Here is a 16,937-nt window from a genome sequence, read left to right on the forward strand (position 1 = left end):
CGTCACATACGCGGTTTTGCATTTTGTTGATACGCGGTTTTGTACTTTAAACGACGATATGTATATTAAGATCTTGCTTAAAGCATCCTTTTAAGCTAATTAAAGCAATTGCGCTTATACCTATTTTGGTGAGATCTGTTTATATGTTCATTGCTTCGTTCACAAAAAATAAACTGCTTTAATTTCACGCTTAATCGCGATTCTTTATACGTTCAGAAAACGTAATGCTTTCTACCATCTTTAATGAAAATCGATTTTTGAACGAAAAAAACTTTATAAGAAATATAAAATTTTGGCCTATTTAAAAAAGTATCCACATTTATACTGACCGGAAAAAATAAGTATCCCGCAAAAACTCGCCTAAAAATGTATCCAATTGGATCTATTTAGATCCAAACGGCATCCCTGGCTGTGATGTAGATTCAAACTCAACATTTGAAAACACGTTTACATGTATGGCTGTAGCTGAGTGGGCAAAGACGTTTGATACAATTGGTTGCTGCCAAGAGGGCTCGGGTTCAATTACCATCAGACAGATCATAAAATAAAAATTGTTTTTTTTTCTTAATTATAATTTCGTACAACGAAAAAGCATCTGTGCACTTCACACCGACATATTTTATAACGTACATACTCAAATTTAAAACGAGTTGGGTTGGTGCTCTTTCATATGCGTATTTTTTTAAATTTAGCACGTTTTTTTTTATTCGAAAATTGTTTTCCCTCAGTGTATAAGTTCTTGTGCATTCATAATCGATTTCGATAGATTAAAGTATAGTATGAATTGTATATGTACATTTATGTGTATGTTTCTAATTGTCGTCATGCGCGTCGCCAGGATCGAATTTAGGGGGGAGAGGGGGGAAAAGGGGCGGGGGAGTTGACATATAAAAATATCCCTCGAAAGCTTTATTTAAAAATTTTAATGTAGTTGATTGATTAATCCTTATTAAAATATATGTGTAAACTAAATGGTTCCATTTGAAAAGACAATCTTAACTAATAGCCAAATATAAATTTAGTTCAGTAAGTAGAGTGGAGTACTAAATAAACTTAAATTTTTTGACTCGTTTTCTTGCAAATATTCCTCATATTAACAATCAATTTTGAGTTATTGGGTTGACTTGATTAACTTTTGGATGCCCCATATTATACCAAAACCCAGAATACCATGCGTACACGGAAACCAAATATTTCACAATGTCTATTACATGAATGCAGAGTTAAGTCTCGTAAAAAAAATTCAAACTTGATTTCCCAAAATTTCAATTTTTACATATCCATGTTTCTGGCATGCGGGGAACGATATGTACTTGCTGATTTGTTTTACAAAAAATTATTTAAAAAGGTTAATTTAGTATCAAACTTTAAAACTAAAGCTTTCTTAACCCTTTCAGTAGAAAATTTCAACCACTGATTCTTTAAAAAAGGTCAACTATTTTTATTTTTTGCTTTCATGAAATATATTTAAAAACTATGAATGACACTGTGCCACAAAAAATAAAAAAATTTCAGAACACACGAAAGAAACGATATACTCACGAAACTATGGGCCAAATACAGTAAAACTGCGTTTTTAGTTTTTCACTCTGACGCCAGGATTTTTTTCAAAGGACATTGAAATTCTAAAGATATGATTAATTCAAACAAATTTTTTAATAAAATCAGTGCAATGTAGAATAACATTATGGGTATCAAATGAAAGAGAACATTTGATTGAATTTAAAAACACAATCTGCCTTATCCTGAGTTTCGCCTGAAAAAAAAAAATCACCCGAAAATTTGTCATCTGCTTATAGCAAAACCATGGAAACCAAAAGTGAAAAGTGAACCGGTTCGGGGAAAATGAAAGTCATGATAAGGCTGAATAAAGTTGTTTGGTTTACAAGGACGAATAGGTACTGAAAATGCGCTTTTAATAAATTTTATCTTTTCAAGTTAACAAAGTTTGCATCACGAAATTCGATGATGTGGTCGTATGTGCATATATTAGTCGTCAAACAATATTTTTTCCAAAAATAAATATTGCAAATTTTCAAGGATTTTTAAGGACAACATTTTTAAAGGATTTTCCATACCCATTCGTCCTTATGCACCAAAAAATTTATTCTGTTATAATTTTACAGAATTTTTTCGTATATTTGATACCCTTATCTTTATACTACATTACACTGAATTTTTTAGATAATTTTTTGAAATAATCATATATTTTAAATTCCAAAGTCCTTTAAAAAAAATCCTGGCGACTGAGAGAAGGACTAAGTACGCAGTTATACGTGACTCAAACAAGGAACCACGTGTTGATTTTTTTTTTAAATATTCGTAATGTTTTTCGAGCTAATTTTTCAAGCTTTAACAAAAACCACATAAATCACAGTTAGAAGCTTTATAGAAAATTTAGGAAAATTCCACAAATTTTCATTAAAGTTTCAACTTTTTAATCTGTTTCTTTAGAACATTTTTGGGTATGCAATTTTAGTCTAATAAAGTGCAAGTTTCAATTGGCTAAAAAATCCCGTTGATTTCTGAGAATTTTTTTTGTGGTGACGACTTTTTCCATATAAGCATGAATTTCTTATGAAACAAAATGCGGGCGACTGTTAACAAAAAAATTTCAAAAAATCAACGCCATTTTTTGTAAATTACACTTGTAATATAAAAAAACCGCAAAAGTAGTCTTCAAAAAAACAATTATCCAAAATCAGCGCGATTTTTAGCTGTTTGAAATTTGCACTTCATTAGACTAAAATTGTATAGGCTAGAAAACTGCATACCCAAAAATGTTGTAAAGATTCAGATAAAAAGTTGAAATTTTGTTGAATTTTCCTAAATTTTGTATAAAGATTGAAACTGTGATTTATATGCTTTTTACTACCGGGCAAAGAATTTTGCTTCCAGCTGCCATTTCTTAGTACTGTATACTACATAGAAGGTAAACTTTAAAGGTTAGGGGGGTGGGGGGCTCGCGCCTATTCGTCCTTGTAAATGTTAATGTTGTTAGGACATAAGCTGATTGACATGTATATGAGTGTAAACGATATTTACACTGATTACATAGATTTTATAGGCTCAGCCTATTTTAAGTCACGACTAGTACTTAGTATATGGGGCGTTCCAACCCAAAACGGACGGGGTTCACACTTCATGTGTTTGATTTATTTCAAATTTTCAGGGTTGATGCATAAACATAAATCGTTGGCTTAGTTCGCAAACGTGCTAAGTCCATTTTTTTAATTTTTCAGGAGGGACAAAAAACCGTGTAACTCTTTTCGTTGTTAATATTTTCGAAATCTGTAAATGCAGTTTTCTTCCTTAGTTCGCCTTGTTACAGTGCCAATAATCGGCCAATTTCAAAATATAGCTGTTCCGGACTTTTAAGTTCTTTTGGGACTTACCACATTTTCTCTTTATGATTTTGCACTTTTAATTTGGACTTCGGACATTTTCTATCAACCGGTTTTTCTTTACTTTTTATTGTTAAAAGATTTTGTTGTTTATTTTAAATATATTTTATTGTTTTAAAATGAATAATAACCTAATACCGTCGTATTTCATTGCTGTTAAACAAAAGTAACTATTTTAAGTCGTAAATTTATGTACCATTTATAAAGGAAAATAATTAACAACAAGTAAAGTATAAGTTTGGACGACACCGAATTTATATACCCGGCGCAGGTAAGAAATATCGTCGTTTCAACTTTCTCCAAACTACCTTTGCAATTTTAGTCCGATTTGAATAATTTGCAACGAATTTCTTTTTCGTACCAAGGCCATTAAATGCATCGAGTTTGGTAGAAATTGATAAATCGGTTACCGAGATGCACATTTTTGGTCATAAGTGGGCGGATCCACGCCCAAAATCCAAACATTTATAATAGTCTAATTTTTTGCTCAGTGGTCATTGCAATAATCGATTTTGAGTCCATTAGCTTTAGTAGTTATTGATTTATCGCAGTTTTTGTGTATCTGTAAATTGCCGTTATATGGCAGAAGCGCGTAGTTGTTGCCCGATTTCAAAGATTTTCAACAGATTTCTTAGCTAGACCCTAAGCAAGGCTCGTACCGAGCTTAGTAATGATTGGTGAATGGGATACTGAGATACAGCATTTCATCGTAAGTGGGGGCGGGGGGTTAACGCCCATTTTACAAAAATTTCATAATAATAATCTTTTACCAAAGTTCTACTTCACATACCAATTTCCAATACCAATATCGTAGTCCTTGCATTTTTCGCAAATACCTTTATATGTGAAGTGGGCGTAGTTACAGTTAGAGATGGGCACGGGCCTAAATTTTCAGGCCCGACCCGGCACGAGTGCAAAATCAACTTTCAAAAACACGCACAAGCCCGCACGTTAAGAATTTTAGTGGGGCCCGGCACGGCGCGGCCCGGCACGACGGGACACGCCCCAGCCCGGAAATAAAGGGCCAAATTTTATTGTATGTATACATATCGGGCCCCAACCGCCAAATAACGTAAGCGACATTTTTTTTCAAAATTTTCTTATTGATGCAGAAATATTCCTCGATTATCTAGATACTTTCTTGCATCAAAAAGAAAATTTTGAAATAAATGTTGCTTACGTTATTTTGGCAGTTAGGGCTCGATATGTACATATTTTTAATTTTGTGTTTATGTCCATATGTATATTTACTTAAGCGAATCAATATTTTACATCAAAGATTTTTATAATATATTTTATGGGAAGTAGAAAAAGTGGAAGGTATTTTATGCACAGATATGTTTGTAAACAAAACTATTAAGTATCATATATTTTCTATCGGTCTCCAAATATTTATTTTTTTGCTTTTCTCTTATCAAAAGAGTTTTAAATATGTACTATTTTTTTTGTATAAAAACAAAAGCTCATCTAAATTTTTAGTATTAGCAACGGGCTTTTTCGTGCCTTTTCGTGCTTTTATGAAATTTTACTGAACGCCCAGGCCCACACGAGTTCGTGCTGACAGCTAATATTCCGGCCCGTACCCGCGGGCCCATGCCCATCTCTAGTTACAGTCCCATTTTAATACCAACCTACCTTGTATAAAGGTACATACCAAATTTCGTTGAGATATTTTAATATTTTCTCGAATTATCGTTTATATTTTTTTCTTGATTTTTATTTTTATTTTTTACTTAGCACATTTCCATACCACTGCATAACAACAAGTAAGAACGACATTACGGTAACTTTTGTTTTTGTAATGATGTATTTTGAGTTGTGGTATCTAACTGCATTAAAATCTCAATTTTCATAAAAAGTGGACTTAGCACGTTTGCGAACTAAGCCAACGAAGCTTGATTAATACATTTGTAGAGACATTACAATATCTTGAGAACGGGGCGAGGAAAAAATTTGAAAAAAATATTACATCAAAATTCTCCATTAAAAACAGTATTTGAAAATTTTTTTCCTTGAAAAATTTTTCACATACAAATTTAAAAAAAAAAAAAATAGTTTTTGAAAATATGCCATCTCAAAAAGAATTGAAAAAATCACAATGGTAGCTCTGAGTATTGCGCAATATTTAAGTATAGTATTATGGGGTGCACTCTACAACAATTTGAGTTATGAATTTTTTCGGTACACCAAAATAGAGTAATATGAGTACATCACAAATTTAGAAATTCTTAAAATTTTTTTGAGCATGCAGTTTAGTAGCCCATTGAATTCTAGTATAATAAAGTGCAAGTTTTAAGCGATTGCAAAACTGGCGTTAATTTGTTTTATATTCTTTGAAAACGGTTTTGCGCATTTTCTTCCATAAGAAAAAAGTGCAAAAAGCCGTCGGTATACAAAATATTAAAAATCAACGCAATTTTACAGTAGTTTAAAACTTGCACTTTATTATACTAAAATTACATGACTACATAACCAAAAACAAATTCTAAAAATAATTAAAAAAAATGTAAATTTGTAATGTACTCATTTTACTAAACTTTGGTGTAAAGAAAAATTCATAACTCAAATTTTTGTAGAGTGCACCCTATAATACTATACTTAAATATTGTGCAATACTCAGAGCTACCATTGTGATTTTTTCAATTTTTTTTGAGATGGCATATATTCAAAAACTTTTTTTTTTAACAAAAGATTTGTATGTGAAAAATATTTCAAGAAAAAAAAGTTTTTTTAACACTTTTTTTCATAGAGAGTTTTGATATGTGTATGTGTAATTTTTTTCAAATTTTTTACTCAACCCGTTCGCGAGATATTTGGAAAACTATTAAATCGATTTGTTTTTGTTTTTGTACTGTAAAGTTTCTAAAAATGTATTAATCCAGCTCAAATTTCATATTTATTTATTATTTATGTTTATGCATCAACCCTAAAAATTTGAAACAAATCAAACAAATGAAGTGTGAACCCCGTGCGTTTTGGTATGGAACACCCCATATATTGTGTACTTCTGAAATTATGGTAAAATTGTTCTGAATGTTAATCTTTAGCGTGGTGTAATGAACTGAAGGTGACGCATTCCCGAAACCTTTGGTTTTGCTGACTTTGACGTTTATGGCAATACGTAAACAAACTTTTTGCTTAGAAACAAGTGGCAAAGTGAATTGTGAATTTCAAGTGGAAAATCGCAGTAGTTCGTGCTTTTTAAAGAAAAACAAGTTTTATTCCGTATAAAAACTTCATAAAAATGTCGTGTCGTGTGCTTAATTGCAGCAGCCGTAGGCGTAAAGCCCCCAAATGCAGTTTTTTTTGTTTCCCCAAGACGACACCTTGGCCAGAAAGTGGGTAGAGTTCTGTGGAGAAGCCATACAATTTGGACACCAGCGTAATATGCATGAACCACTTTACGGATAAGGATTCCATGGGTAAAAATCATTTACTTGCTTCGCCGCGAAGCCGTGCCCACCGTTTTTGAGTGGGAAATAGATCCTGCTGCGGTGTATGAGTCAAAAAATGACATCGTCGAGGAGGTCCTTGAGCTACAAAATTGCGAAGGTAGCAAACATTATACGATAAATATTATATTATTAATGTCAGTGGTTTATTAGTTGGTTTAAATGAAGGCGATAAAGAATATCGGCCCAGGGACGGTACTGCTGATGCTTCGACATCACCTATTCGTAACTGGGTGTACTATGATAGTGATCTTCACGAAGTGGAAGTGTACGTTAATAAACAGATCTTAATGTGTAAATCTAATAATATCTTATATTTCACCTGCTTCAAGTGAGACATTCAAGCGCGAAAAGGAAAACGAAAAGCAGTGCACCGAACTCGCTGCATTGCAGCGGGAGTCCGACCTGCAATTGAAGAGGCACGCGTGGAAAATGGAGTCACTGCAAAAACGTTTGGATGGAATGGCTGCCGAAATGAAAAATGTGGAAGTAGCACTAGCTTCCATCTTTACCAAAGGTCAGATAGCAAAGCTGAAGTCTGGGTCGAAGCGACGAAAATGGGAGGAAGAGGATATTGCGAAGTCAATATCGTTTATGCTGCCAGTACGAAAGCATACAGGTTGCTATATAAGCAATGCCTTCCACTCCCGCATACTTCAGAGTTGGGCACAAAAACTGGACATTTTGCGCGGACTTATAACCCCAGTCTTCCGGTTATTGGCAGCCGCTACCCACATGAATGAGGCACAGAAGTAAGACTATTTTACTGTTATGATGTTTCGTAGGACTTAACATTAGCCCCCGTCAACTCCGTACAGGTAGGGATGTTAAGAGGTAAACATTATAATCAAGATTTTAAAAGAATATAAAACCTTTATAAAGACCTTTTATATTTCAGCTCTCATGGTAAAGTGGAAACAGCCAATCTTTTATGACTTCGACTGCAAAATGAGTTAACATGATTAACATTGTTAAAAGAAGCAAAAACATTTCAAGGTTGCTCTAAACACAAGTCAAACAAGTTAATAGCACACTGCGTTGCATAATTATAAAACCGAAACATATTTCCGTTGATTTTTAGATTTTTTTTTTGTTGACAGTGTTATTAATTTTCTTCCATATAAAAAAATGTCACATACTTTGTATGGAAGAAAATGAGTGACACCGTAAAAAAATGCCAAAGATAAACGTTATTTTGTAGACATATGAAACTCGCAATTTATTATACTTAAATTGCATGGGTTATAAAACTGTACACGCAAAACTTTTCACAAAATTCTAAAAAAAAGTGTAAAATTTTGGCGAAAAATTCGCTGAATTTTTATATTTGCTGAAAGTTTTAAATGTGAATTTGTATGGTGTTTGTTATAGAATGAACTATATTTTTATAAGAAAATATTTAAAAAGAAATAATATAAAAATAAGTAAATAGCTGTTTTGTATTCAGTGTTGGCAAAATGTTAATCTGATTAACGATTAAAAATTAATGAATAAAATGTTAATCGCGATTGACGATTAAAATTAATTAATAGTAATCAACTGAGCGATTAATGATTACATTTTTTTAATCGTTAATCGCTGGCTGCGATTATGATTAATTAATTTTAATCATTAATCGTCAATTCTATTAAAAGGAAAATCTTATTAGGTTGTCGAGTTTGTCCGAATTTGAAACCAAACACCAGTTATAGTAATTATTTTGTATTTTACGCTTATAAAAAGCACATAATATAAAAAAATATATAATTTTTCTTATTAGTAATACATAAACTGGGAACTTTTACAACCCAGCGCACAAGTGCAGAGGGATATTAAAACCTAGTTTGTAAAACGTTGTTGCTATAGATCTTAATGAAAATGCACACCAAACCAGATTGATGAGGAAACCCGACTAGCCATACCCGATTAATTGGCTTTGTGTGCATAGGAAAATTCCAGCGTAAATTAATTTATCACCAAACCTACTTAATCAAATTAAGGGTTTATATTTAAAAAATCTTATTTTTTTTTAATCGCGGTTACGATTAACTGTTTAATCAGATTACAATTAATCATGATTAACTGTAATCGGATGAAATTTAACCGAATTAACTAATTGATTAAAAAATCAATCGATTAGTGCCAACACTGCTTGTATTGGATTAAACACGCCTGCGAAATCTAATTTTTCCCCGTTCCAATAATTATTTTATTTTTTAATATCTAGGTTAGGGCTGCCTAACCTGTCCTGGTTTTACAGGATTTGTCCTGATTTAGACAAATTGTTCTGGTGTCCTGATCCACACTTAAATTGTCCTGATTTTTTAATGAAGACCAATGCAGGCACTCCTCTAATTTTTAGCAGATTTTTGCTATGAAAAAAGGGTACGTCTTCTGTCATTAGTAGTCGAAAACTGATAACAAACCGTTTTTTCTAACATGTTGAATATCTTCTTTCTGTTTAGTTTATTTAGTTAAAATCTTATTTAACTGAGGTCTCATACATACTTAAATACTTCCCAGTAGATAATATCAGGAGCTAAAATCTTATCCAAAAGGCCTTTCTGAAAGTTATTCCTGTCTCCTTAATTTTTTGTATGGAGCGGCACAAATTGAAGGGCTTCCGCTTTCGCTACTCAAAAAAGAGCTTTCAGAAGGGCTTTTGTAGGACGCCGTTTGAAGAAGTTCTTTGAAAGTGTTTCTTAAGTTATAAAAATCATACATCTTTAAGGAATTCATTTAAGGTTCATATCTAATAGTTGTATTTAGACTTGCAACGCCTATTGAATCTTATTTGTAATGCTAAGTAATATAACATATACTTAAGTATATTCGCGTAAATTGTAAATAGGAAACACCTTTCTAGGAAGCATGCAGTGAAGCACTTTTTTCAGTCCTTGTTGGGTGAGTCTTTTAGAATGGCTTCACTTAAGACAGCCTACCTAAATTATCTGCAGGTTATGCATATAAAAATTGGCAAAAATTATCATAAAGTGCGTTATAGGATATGCGGAAATTCGCTAATAGTAGTTAGGCAAACATTCAAGACCACGTTAAAGGCGCCGTTTTTTCCAAGTTACGTCACCGTCAAGATAAATTTGTTCTTTTATAATTAAAAATTCTGAACTTGAGCGTTCCATCATCATAAATCAGGGCCTGTTCGAGGCACGTAATAAAAGCGGCATTACTGCCGTACTGATGAAAAATGGCAACATTGTTGCAAGGAATATATTGGCACCATATCCACTTGTATCTTCTTTTTTGATTTGGATGATAAGTGTCTTAGTCGATGGGTACAGGATTATGGCAGCCGTAATGTAGATATGTTAAATTAAAATACATCCCTAGTCATTTTCCAGCACGTCGAGATTTATTTTTACTGATGACATGTACTTACATGATAGAATTTTTAGCAATTTCCATGAAAAGCTAAAAGTTAATTAACTTAGAATAGAATTTTTACTTTAAAACCAATAGTATTAGTAATAATACTCATAAAGAGCCTAAGTAAATCAGAAGGACTTATGTTATTTCAAAGTTAACGCTAGTAATGCTCGGAAATGCTAAGAAGAATTATAAAAAAAAATTTCTTGAAAAATTTTCGTGACGAAATTTGTATTACATTTTTGGTAGCGTGATACCTATACATACCCAAATAGCTAATTAGCTTTTTAAGGGGAAAACCTGTGCTATTTTTGATTATATACTTGGATTTGAAATAACACATTGTCTAAAATATTTTAAGCAGAATTGCGCTCCAATGCAACGAACATACTTATTTTATGTCATCTTACAAAATCTTTTATCAAGATAAAAAATTCCCATACACAAATTTTGCCATTGATAAAACTTATATATACATATGTTTCTGGCAAACAAAATGACATACGGCAGGCAATAATTTCCGCCTGTGGAGACGCGTCGTTAACTAATCTTTCAATGTTGTAGAGGGTAAAATATTACTGAGGAAGGCTAAAAGGCGGTTACACTGTTCAACTTTCACAGGCGATTAGTTGAATCAAAAGTTTACATCATTTAACTGAAACTTGAACAATGTAAACGCTTATTAAATACAATGAATGTGTACGATTAGAAAATAATAATATTCTGAACGAAATTTTTTGAAAATTTCATTACTGCTATAAAACTTGAAAAGGAGGACAAGGAGGACATTTTTGCTCATAAGGGGGATAGAGAAGGACAATATTTTTGAGGAGGACAAATCACGTTTGAGGAGGACAATCCTCCTCAAAGGAGGACGGTTGGTCAGCTTACTCTTTAATGACCTAGGCGTAACTGAAAACCAGCCGTGGTAAATAATCACAATAAAACTTATTGAATACAGTTCTTACAGTACTTCTCATTTCCATAGGTTTATTTTCAATGACCAAGGGATTTACGTTTTCGCTGACGTTGGGAGGACAATCCTCCTCAAAGGAGGACGGTTGGTCAGCTCACTCTTTAATGACCTAGGCGTAACTGAAAACCAGCCGTGGTAAATAATCACAATAAAACTTATTGAATTCAGTTCTTACAGTACTTCTCATTTCCATAGAATTATTTTCAATGACCAAGGGATTTACGTTTTCGCTGACGTGCCGCACTTGCTAAAACTTTTTCGAAATCATTTCCTTGATCAAGGTTTCCTAATTAATGGGAAACCTGTGAAAAAGGAAATAATTTTGGAGTTATTGTCAATTACAAGCACGGACTTGACAATAACTCACAAGATTTCTGCAAGTAACTTGACCGTGGCTGGAGCTCACCGCCAAAAGATCAAGACGGCAGCGAAACGATTTCCGCATACTGTGGCGCAGGCCATAACAAGGGCAGCAAGTCTGGGTTATTTGCAGAACCAAAACTGGACCGAATGCTTCAAAATTTTATTGTTGTAAACTGTATAAAAAATATAACCACATAACCAGATAACACGATAACCAGGCGGGCGTGAACAACCACAGTATTTTACTATATTACATATCGTTGTCTTAATTCACAAATTGATACTATTTTTATAATGCTTTTTGCTTCTCCTGTAAAATAAAAAAAAAGTTGTTTAGGGCCTTTGTGAATTAAGGTAACTATATATTTAAACCTCAATATTAAAACTCACGTTCAAATTATACTCCTTAGACACATGACTGGGTTGATGTTCAAAATGTTAGGGTTCATTACGTCGACTCCAGGAAGCGGTGTCTTGCTTACGGGTTTCATGATCATCCTGATCAACAGGAGGACTTACCTGCTAGGACACAACTTACGTACTTACTATACCTGCTAGGACACAACAGGGGCGTATTATCCTAATGTAGAAGAGGATGATACGCCAGACATAGAAATCACGCAGCCTCTGCTTGCAAGTAATTTAAAATAATTGTTTATCTATTTCATCCAGCTTAAATATAAAAATATATTGTATTAATAATAATTACACATATATACTTTGCCATATTTTCAGGTATTTTGCTGAAGAACTTAAGTTCTAAAGCAGAACTGTGGCCGGTTGAAGAAGCGGAATTCGAGGATTTAGAGTAAGACAGACTCGAGAATTTAGCGGGATATATTTGCCACAAGTTGCAGGACGACATTTCCAGCACGTCGTTTAGGAGCAATGACGACCAACGACCCAACGAGGCTCCTCTATAATGGTCCATATGCGAAGTCTTGAGTCAGTGTTTAAGGCATTGAACGAAGACGGCTTGCTTATTACCAGGGAACGGAATTTATGGAAATTGCCTTTTTTCTGCTAAAGAGATAGAGTATATTCGATTAAGAATGTCCACGATTTAGCTTTCCCTGATTCCATATATGTATACACATTTGATGTTGCCTTTTTTAAGATATTCGCCTTTTTTTGCCTTTTCTACCTTTAAAAAAGTGATTATAGCATTTACAATTTTTTTTTAAAGAATACCTAATATACACATGCCCATGCCGCTTATAGAAAAATTGAAAGCCGTTTTCTCAGCTAGCGTAGGCTTGGAGACAATAAGGGGTGTGGATAAAGTTGCAAAGGGCGAGGGAAACGACCTTATTCCTGATAATACGAACATTTCAAACGTTCCATATTTAAATTGGGCTTCACTTGTATCAACTTGCGTCGAGCGCACATTTAGTACATTCAAGGCTTTTCTTCGCGAAAATCGAATGAAAATGCTGCCAGAAAACTTCAAAATGCATCTTGTGGTTCAATGTTACTACAACTATACAGATTAAAGTTTTATGAGTTAGAAACTCGAAAGGATAAAATAGTCAAAGGATTCAAAGTACAAATTTTTCATATAATGAACCTATACCTTTTCCAACTGTATTTCAGAGAAACGCAAATGTATATCAGAAAACCACAAATCTATTTCAGAAAAACTCAAATGTGTTTCAGAAAAGCGTAAATGTATTTCAGATATTCAATATTCCTTTCAGAAAAACGCAAATGTGTTTCAGAAGAACTCAAATGTGTTTCAGAAAACAGCAAATGTATTTTAGATATTCAATATGGCTTTCAGAAAAACGAAAACCTAATTCGGAAAAGCTCAAGTTTGTTTCAGAAAACCACAAATGTATTTCAGAACACCACAAATCTATTTCAGAAAAGCGGAAATGTATTTCAGAAAAATTGAAATGTGTTTCAGAAAATCACAAATGTATTTCAGAAAAATACAAATGTATGTATGTTCCCAAAATTTTTATCCCCATCGTCTTCCCAATTAAGTGAGAATTATATAAGCAACGACCAAACCGTACTTGTGAGTGTGCGAATTTATTAAAAAATAAGTAAAAGAATTACATTCCTACAGGCATGTCGCGTAATGCCAAAGCATCAGAGAAAAAATGGATGAGTGTTTTATAGCGCGAGCACAATCCACAGTAGCAATGGTTTCTTTTGCTTCGTGAATTAAGCCTTCCAAGTACTGCAAACGCCTTTCGACCACTCCAGGTCCATTCACAGCGGGAAGTGAAATATGCGTTTTTACGTAAGCTTTTGTTTTCGCCCATACGTTTTCGATGGGGTTGAGCATTGGCGAGTATGGCCCAAGACGCAAAAGTGTAGCCGATCCATTATTGGCGGCAACTTGCTCCAGTCCAGCATGGCAAGGTGCATAGTCGCACNTAAGTAAAAGAATTGCATTCCTACAGGCATGTCGCGTAATGCCAAAGCATCCGAGAAAAATGAGTGTTGTATAGCGCGAGCACAATCCGCAGTAGCAATGGTTTCTTTTGCTTCGTGAATTACGCCTTCCAAGTACTGCAAATGCCTTTCGACCACTCCAGGTCCATTCACAGCGGGTAGTGAAATATGCGTTTTTACGTAAGCTTTTGTTTTCGTCCATACGTTTTCGATGGGGTTGAGCATTGGCGAGTATGGCCCAAGACGCAAAGTGTAGCCGATCCATTATTGGCGACAACTTGCTCCAGTCCAGCATGGCAAGGTGCATTGTCGCACACAATAACTAAGTCCGCCAAATTATTTCCCAAACCGGTCCACTTCTCGAGAATTCCCTTCACTCACTCTCCAGCACTCTCTTTTTTAAAAGAGCCGCGTCGCGTTTCCATCGATAACACACCCGCTACGCTTACAGCACCGATTAAATGTACATTTGGTCCTCTTGATGGCGGCAGTAGTACTGCTGCTCGCGTCCGAGATCGTGCGCGACCTTTTGCAAGACGACAAAACAAGTTAAAATTGGTTTCATCAATGTAAGCTATTTGCTTTCCTTGCTGAATAAAACCACTCAAAGCTGTTACAAATTCGGAACGTTTCCGCTTGTTTTCCAACGTGTTCATCGTCGCTGGTATATGGTGCACGCTTTTGAGGGTGAATAATTTACCCTCTAAGTAGTTTGCAGCGGTCGATGTGCAAATATGTTTGTTAAACTCCATTTGCACTTTGGAGACTAGCTGCTTTAAGGTGACAGTACAGTCTTCTTCCACCCAACGAACCATTACAGCTACCACATTTTCAGTCAGCTTCTTTTCATTCCCTCCACCTCGTTTTTGAGTCACGACTCTGCCGGATTGCACCGATGTGTAAGCAGTTTTATAAACTATATCTAAAGATGATGCTAAACTGCACCAGTCTTCTCCTTTATTAGCGGCCTTAACAATCCGCAATCTGTCCACGTTGTTATATTTCCTGTAACGAGTTTTTTCCAGAACCTCGTTATCTGCACACAAAATTTTTTTTGTATGCATAAATAGGTAAATATAAAATGCTATTTATTTATTTGGATGTATATGTTATTATATGTACGAGTACTTACCTTCAATACCATGTTAGCAGTTTTATAAACTATATCTAAAGATGATGCTAAACTGCACCAGTCTGCTCCCTTATTAGCGGCCTCAACAATCCGCAATCTGTCCACGTTGTTATATTTCCTGTAACGAGTTTTTTTCCAGAACCTCGTTATCTGCACACAAAAATTTGTTTATATGCATAAATAGGTAAATATAAAATGCTATTTATTTATTTGGATGTATATGTTATTATATGTACGAGTACTTACCTTCAATATCTCCTCGACATATTGGACACTTTTCTTCTACAATGACAGGTCCACTACATTTTGCGTGCAATAAATGTCCACATGGAAGCAAACGCACGACTGGTTTTCTGCGCATGTCCATCATGCAAATCGTGCAATTATCCTTTAATTCCGTTTAATAAATTTATTACTCGTTACCGCATAAAATTACTATTGAATATTAACTGCGTATTATATAAAATATTAGTTTTTTTTTAAGTTTATCTCCATGCATACTACATACATTAGTAATTGCATTTTCTAAAGTATATACTTTTATGGATTTCTGAAATACATTTGTGTTTTTCTGTAATACATTTAAGTTTTTCTGAAATACATTTTTTGATTTTGTGAAACACATTTACGCTTTCCTGAAACACATTTGAGCTTTTCTGAAAAAGATTTGTGGTTTTATGAAATACATTTGCGGTTTTCTGAAATAAAATTCAGCTTTTCTGAAATGGGTTTGTGTTTTTCTGAAAGGCATATTGAATATCTGAAATACATTTGCGGTTTTCTGAAACACATCTGAGTTTTTCTGAAACACATTTACGCTTTCCTGAAACACATTTGAGCTTTTCTGAAATAAATTTGTGGTTTTCTGAAACCCATTTAGGTTTCTCGGAAATACAGTTGGAAAAGGTGTAGTTCATAGTTTTTCTCTTTTTACTTGTAATATAAACATTTCTAAAATAAATGTATTTTTTGATTGGTCTTCGTATTTTCTGTCTTTTTTTAGTGATTTATTTTGCCTTTTTTGCAATACCTAGTGCCTTTTCCTGCCTTTTCCGCTATTTTGTTTTGCCTTTTTTGCAATACCTAGTGCCTTTTCCTGCCTTTTTCGCTATTTTATTTTGCTTTTTCCAGCCTATTTCGTTATTTTATTTTGTCTTTTTTATAGGTTTTTAGGTCCTAAAAATCCGTTCCCTGCTTATTACAAATGATTTTGTAAAAAATCACATTGAGCATACTGCAAAAATTCAATGCGACATTAAAGTGAACAAAATTATTTTTCAGGGCAAGAGTGTTCTTTAAAATACGAAAATTAAATAAAGAACTCTTTGAAAATGCCCACAAAAGAAAAGGAAAAGCCAAAAAACTCTGACTATATGATTTATTTATGCCCTTTTCATACATACATATATGCCAATCAACAAAAGATCCTTTTCAGGGCCGCAATTATGTTGACACAGAGATCAAACTTTTATGTTTACATACGTACATACATATCGCTCATTTACTTCAATTAATTAATATCATAGTTGTAGCCAGTGTTGCCACTTGAAAATATTATTAGGCACCAAAACGCCTACCAAATCAGTTTGCAAACTACCAAACTTTTTTTCCTCATTAAAGCTAGATTCCTTGAATTTACGGGATTTTCAGCACAAATTAACAGCCAAAATAAAAACTACACATATTATTGTTTACAGTATTAGTTAACAATTCATACAAATTTTAATGTTAAACAAAACAAATTCGTGCCTTTAAATAAAAGAATTTACTTATTCCATAAAAATATTTTGCAAAAAATGTAAATATCTTTGAGATTAATTTGATTTATTCAAACATTTTTTTTT

The 16,937-nt window shown here is 33.6% G+C and overlaps 1 protein-coding gene and 1 long non-coding RNA gene across 2 annotated transcripts in view; both read left to right on the forward strand.

Annotated features, from left to right (window-relative positions):
• PlexB (plexin B) overlaps positions 1-12,581 on the forward strand; it is a 79,942-nt gene extending 67,361 nt beyond the window's left edge. Inside the window, exon 11 of the transcript XR_001847154.1 lies at positions 12,294-12,581. The gene's annotated coding sequence lies outside the window, so the exon portion shown is untranslated. The remainder of the gene's footprint in view (positions 1-12,293) is intronic.
• Positions 12,582-13,739: 1,158 nt separating this feature from the next.
• On the forward strand, positions 13,740-16,006 carry LOC108360637 (uncharacterized). Its single transcript, XR_001847155.1, has 2 exons — positions 13,740-13,928; positions 14,263-16,006. It is a non-coding gene; the product is annotated as an uncharacterized LOC108360637 (long non-coding RNA).
• Positions 16,007-16,937: the final 931 nt, after the last annotated feature.

The sequence above is a fragment of the Rhagoletis zephyria genome, unplaced genomic scaffold, assembly GCF_001687245.7.
Source record: "Rhagoletis zephyria isolate East Lansing unplaced genomic scaffold, Rhagoletis_zephyria_1.1 Rzeph_scaffold_00598, whole genome shotgun sequence".
NCBI lineage: Eukaryota > Metazoa > Arthropoda > Insecta > Diptera > Tephritidae > Rhagoletis > Rhagoletis zephyria.